This window comes from Coffea arabica, chromosome 11e (genome assembly GCF_036785885.1).
Source record: "Coffea arabica cultivar ET-39 chromosome 11e, Coffea Arabica ET-39 HiFi, whole genome shotgun sequence".
Lineage (NCBI taxonomy): Eukaryota > Viridiplantae > Streptophyta > Magnoliopsida > Gentianales > Rubiaceae > Coffea > Coffea arabica.
In genome coordinates, this window is record NC_092331.1 from 23,222,923 (window position 1) to 23,229,089 (window position 6,167).

At 37.4% G+C, this 6,167-nt stretch overlaps 1 long non-coding RNA gene across 1 annotated transcript; it reads left to right on the forward strand.

The window, feature by feature from the left end:
* Positions 1–987: 987 nt before the first annotated feature.
* On the forward strand, positions 988–3,051 carry LOC140021682 (uncharacterized). The gene is made up of 2 exons (XR_011825583.1): positions 988–1,202; positions 2,992–3,051. It is a non-coding gene; the product is annotated as an uncharacterized lncRNA (long non-coding RNA).
* Positions 3,052–6,167: the final 3,116 nt, after the last annotated feature.

Here is a 6,167-nt window from a genome sequence, read left to right on the forward strand (position 1 = left end):
AATTTTGCAATCTCCTCTTGAACTTCTCCTGTTGAAGATCTTCTTGAAACTTTTGATGTGAGGAGTTATATCATTGTCCACTTCCAAGTTTTCATTACCCATGAAGGATGGGTTATCCCCCACTTGAGATGCTTTAAAAGCTATGCCTCTCTTATACATTCTTGCATTTTCTTCCTCTTGCACTTTGAATTTCAGCTTTAATTCATAAGAGGTTAGGGAATTCACAAGAGATTCAATGGACATAGAATTTAAATCCTTTGCCTCTTCTATAGCATTTATTTTGTTTTCCCATTCTTTTGGCAAGGCATTCAAAATCTTTCTATTTTTCTCACCCAAAGAATATTCTTTTTGTGAGGACTCGCAAAAATTTACTTATTTAATCTCCTATTTTTAGCTTATTTAATTATTTATTTGGTCTTTTACTCCGAATATTATTTTCTAAGCTCTTGAGACCTAATTACATGAAAATATAGTTTCATTATATTTTTAAAATGACTTGTTTCAAAAATTAATTTTCGGAAGCTCGTTTAGTGAAAATAGTGAACACGTCTTTGGAAATCTTGATCGATTGAGAGTACAATAGGTTTGAAATATTGGAGACATGTACAATGGACCTAAATTAGGCATTTTAATGTTTAAATACTCAAGTGATAGTTATTAGTACTATCGTTATAAGAATTTCTCGGAAGTTTCGCGTTATCGCGCTTAAATTGGAGATACGCGTTTTCACACGCGCGATTTAAATTCAGGAACTTTAGACCCTTGTTTCGAGACAATTAAGAGTGAATAATGTTTATATTAACATGAGTGCATTAGAGGTTTAGTGCACTAGTGAACCAAACGCGCGAGAAAATCGAGCCTAAAAATGTGCCAAACGAGCCTTACAAGAGTTGACTTTGGAACAATTTTTCACCACACATTTAATCTTCTTTGAGAAGCCAACTTAGATCAAAATCACACTCTCTCTTCTCTCTCCTCACAGCCGGCCAAGCTCCTCTCTCTCTCTAACTCATTTGCAACAAAAATTCTGCACACTAATCTCAACCAAAACTACCCCAAATCACCTCCAAATCACACCAAACTTGGAGACCACTTAGCAAACCTCTTGGAGGTTGGATTTAGCTAACAAAAGGCTGCATCTTCACGGGTTCTTGGAGCTTCAAGAGGGCCGAAATTTCTGATCTTGCACACCCAAGGAATAGGTAATGATCAACCCTTGGATTCTTGTCTTTTGGAATTTATATAGCAAGATTAAGCTCATGCATGCACTTAGTTAGCTTGTTTATGGTGAAAATGAAATGAGTGGGCTCTTGGTATTCCCACACTTGGGTTGTTGTTGCTGATTTAAGGATTACTGTTGGATTTAATGGTAGTTTAGTGGTTATAATGATGAGTTTATGGAGTGTTATTGTTGGAAACTCAAAGTAGAGGTCTTGGCAAGAATTTCCGAAAATGCCCCTGTTTTGTTCGGCCATAAGAAGGCCCATTTTTGGTGATCTATTGGCATGAACCTGATGTATATATGTTATATTATGTGTGTAAAAATTTTCGTTGGAAAACATTAACGTTTTGTGGGTCAAATGAATTTTTCTCCTAGAAGTGGCAATCTGGAAATCTGTTCCGTATTGCACTGTCCAGCGTTGGCATTTTGGCTATAACTCTGTCCTCGGATGTCGAAATCATGTGCCGTCGGTGGCGTTTGAAACTAGACATTCCTAGCTTTAATTTGGTATAAAATTTACGTTCTGATTCCTTGTGAGCAAGCCGAACCAAATGTTTTAAGTTCGCTGTCCTGTTGCTCTGTTCGTCTGGAATGAAGTGTTCAGGCAGCAACTTGATGCCCGAATTTGAACCAGATGGGTGCCGAATTTGGGAATGACTTCTTCTGTGATGTTTTAGTACTATGAATGTATTTTCCAACGGCATAAGCCATGCTCAATTTCGAGCTATATTGACTGAGTTGTGACTGAAACAAGTGGACTGCTCTGTTTTGGAAAACCCTAATGTTGGGACTGGTTTGGAACCAAATCTTGGAATGAACTTGTTAGTTGATGTTTTTGATATTAAACACTTACCAAAGATATTATGGGTGTATCTTAGACCCTTATTTCACAAATGAACCATGGTTGGATAACTTTCTTGGTTAGACGATTGGAAATTTGGAAAATGAAAGTCAAAGGCAGATTGCCTTATAATTTTCCTGAACTTTGGTTGACTAATTAACTATCTTACCGAAAGTATTTTTCCCTGAAATTTGATAGAGTGGTACCTTTCATATGGGAGTAAAATACTGCCAATTTTGGTACCAATCCAAGTTCGTTTCGATACCGAATTAAATTTCTAGTGTTGGAGGTTCAAAACTGGAAATTCTTCTTCAGTCTTGAATCTTCCTCAACTTGGGGCTACTATATCTTGGTGCTCGAAACTCCATTTCTCAATCCGCTTGTATTGTTATACTCTTGGATTGTAACACTATTTGATTTCCAAATTTCAAAGGTTAGTTCAAAACAAGTGAATTTTACTGAATTTCCAAAATTGGCCAAAAACCAACCTTGAAACTGTCTTAGTATTCTACAGCTGTAACTTTGATCCAACTTTTGAATACCTTCCATTTGGAATCATGGGAAAGTGTCTTCTAGAAACTTGTAGTACTCGGAATGTAGTTTCCAATGGTATCAAGCTTTCCAATTTTGGACCTACGTAGTGCAAGATACGATTTTTCTAGAATTGACACCCAAAGCTAAAATTTGACAATTTCTTAGAAATGAGATTTTGGAAACTTACCTTCTTTTCTCGATACCGATTGAACATTTTTAACTCGATTTCATGAAAAATGTTAGTCTCTTTCTTTAGACTTTAAAACTTTACTCTTGAGCCTCGATTATTAATAATTAAGGCCCAATTCATGAATTCCCTTTAGATTGTACAACCTTCTTTGATAAGTAGGAGTTCTAAGTGATAGTGTATAATAGTTAATGGTTGTTTACTCAGGCACTCGAGGGAATCTCCAAGGGGAACTCGGAGCGGACACCTAAAACGCTTGTTTGAAAACTACTCGCTTGTTTTGATTAGGTGAGTGTTCCATATTGGAATACGTAATTGAATAAGTCTAGGACACGCTTATTTCATGATTATTAAGTGCTATGTGTTAAGTATTTACCATACTCATGCCTATTTAAGGAATGTATACTTGCATTGTATATCTACACGAATTGGTTAAATCATTAACCATATCAAATGACCATATGAACTCGATACATGCTTAACTTGCTAGATTGTTTACTTAGTCTACTTGGTTTTGAAAAATGGAGTCGAGTGTGTACTTTATCGCACTCGTTCTCTTTTGAGATGAATAATTCATGCTTGAAAATACTCGAATAACATGACTTGGTATGCTAAGGTTGCATACGTCGTTGGAGTGAATCTCCTCGACTCTCACGTGGTAAAAATGGGATAACGGCCAATGATGGCCTATGCATATGACCAATGCTTGTCAATTAACCGTCAACCGTGAACAGTTAACCGTTAACCGTGAACCGTTTACCAACCCACATGACTACCTGATTACCTGACTATTTGCTCATATGATTTTTAATCTATATGATTATTCGATATCCGTGAATTATATGCTCCCATGAAATCAACTTGTATTGCTTACGTGCTTACGTGCTAAGTATCCACTTGATCACTTGATTATCATGAATCACATGTTATATGAAGTTGTCCATCATTGTTAGGCGAGTGTGTACTTTATCTCACTCGACCTACTCAAATGATGAATTTTACCTTTTGTCGAATTACTTGATTACTTGTGCATGTTGTAAGCTCTAAGCTGAACTTGGGCCCTGCCTCGGTTACTGACCTACTCGAGCCAGGACTGGGCTCGGTCGGGTAGGTTGGAACCCTGGACAACCGTTTCGGTATACTCGAGTATTACCACTGGAGGGATAAGGTGATGGCCAGTCAAACCGAGGGGATCCGGAAGTCATAAGGTGCAGATGACCGACAGAGTTCCACTGGAACACCGTATCCTACAGTATATGTTTACCTTGTATCATAATAATTGTTTCGTGCTAAAATGCCAACATGAAATCCTGAGCTATGCCTGTAATAAGCTCCAATCACTCGTGAACTATACATGCCAATGTCTCATACCATGATAAATGTCTCAAATTACCGTACAAAGATTATCACCTCATGATAACATGCCATTGTGTAACCTTGAACCATGCATATGATATGCCCAACTTACTTGATTTATTTGAACCGTTAGAGTGTCTTGGAACCTCACTGGGCTGTGTAGCTCATTCCACGTTGTGGTTTTCTTTTACAGGGTTCGAGACCAAGGGTACTCGTGAGTAGTACTAGAATGTTTTCTTTTGAAGACTTTAAGTTATATTATAACGGATGGCTATTGTACCATTTTCCGTTGGGTTGTATTTAAGCTTGAAAGCTACTTAGTTGTAAGTGTGAGATATTTGAAGTACCTTAATTGTGTATTGAAGTTAATTAAAGTATTTCGAGCTCTTGAATGATGGATTGTAGTGAGTCCTGGCGAGAGCTGGGCAGGCGTCCCGCGGATACCCTTTGGTTCGCCTTTGGGAGAAGTGGGGGCGTCACACTTTTCCATGCAATTTAAGATCTTGAATAATGTCACAAAATCTACTACATATCTTATCAACATTTTCAAGAGGATGCATTTTGAAAAATTCATATTGAGAAACAAGCAAAGATTTCTTCTGTTCTTTAATATCTTGGTTACCTTCATGAAATTCACACAATTTATCCCAAATATCTTTAGCTGATTTACAACCTTTAATTCTACTAGATTCATTTACATCTAATGCATTGCACAATATATACATGGCCTTGGCATTCAAAGAAAGGTATCTCTTGTCTTTTTCATTCAATTCTTGTCTAGTCTTTAATCTATTCAAATTAGTGGTAGAGTCAACTATTCTAGCTTCATAAGGACTATCTTCTACCACATACCATAATTCAATATAAACGGATTGTAAGAAAATCATCATTCTTTGTTTCCACATGCTAAAATGAGAACCGTTAAACATAGGTGGTCTATCAATAGATTGCCCTTCTAAAAAAGAAACATTTATGGTTGCCATGATCTTTACTCTAAGCGGTTAAGCTTAATCTCTAGGAGACCAAGCTCTGATACCAATTGTAAGCCCCGATGCAACCAAATACAACCAAAATACTCAACCAGACAAGTAGTCAAGTAAATACAATGACAAAGAATATAAGCAATTTTAAAGCACAAAAATAGAGTAACAATAAAGTAAAAGAAATTCAAACCAATCAAACTCCCAACTTCTTCCAAACTTGGAGTTGAATCCACCAAATAGCTTCTTCAATTGATGGTAGTGCTAACCAACTTGTACAAGTGAAGGCTCACTCCTTCCTCACCCCAAACATACTTTGGTTGAGCAAAGGAATTTTACTACTCTCCAAGTAAACCCTCAACTAGCTACAATTGAAAGCTTACCCACTCAATTAAGAACTACTTTATACAAGTGAGCCAACCTTTATCAAGGTTTTACCACTCCAAGTGATAGGTTCACCTTCACCAAGGTTTTACTCCTCCTAGAGAGTAACCTTCACTTGAGCAACCTCACAACCCAACTTTCCCAACCCCTTATACAACCAACAAAGAATATTTCTACTCAAAGATCTCACTTGTAAGCTTGTATTTAGTGTTGGCAAAAGTCTGTGTCTTCTTGTGTTTTGGGGTATTTATAGAAGGTGAGAAATGGCTCCAAAAGACTCTCCAACGGTCAAATATTAAATGCTGTCGAAACTAGCCGTTGGCCTGTCGGACGTCCGAACCATTTGCTCTGCGTTCGAACCATGCGTCCGAACCATTTGTTCTGCGTCCGAATCCTGCGTCGATAGAAGTCAGAATGTTCAACTTTTATTCTTTTTGTGTCGGACGGCCGAAGCAATGAATGAGCGTCCGATCCAAGCGTCAGAAGAGTATCGTCGTCTGTCGGACGTCCGATCCTCTACGTCCGAACCTTCATATTTCTTAACTTCTCTTTGATTCAAATCTTTTCGATTCTCTTTTGGATCAATGACCTGTTCTAACAAATTTCTCACATAAAAACATTAGTCCAAATCTACATTTTGGTTTGGTAATCATCAAAACCAAG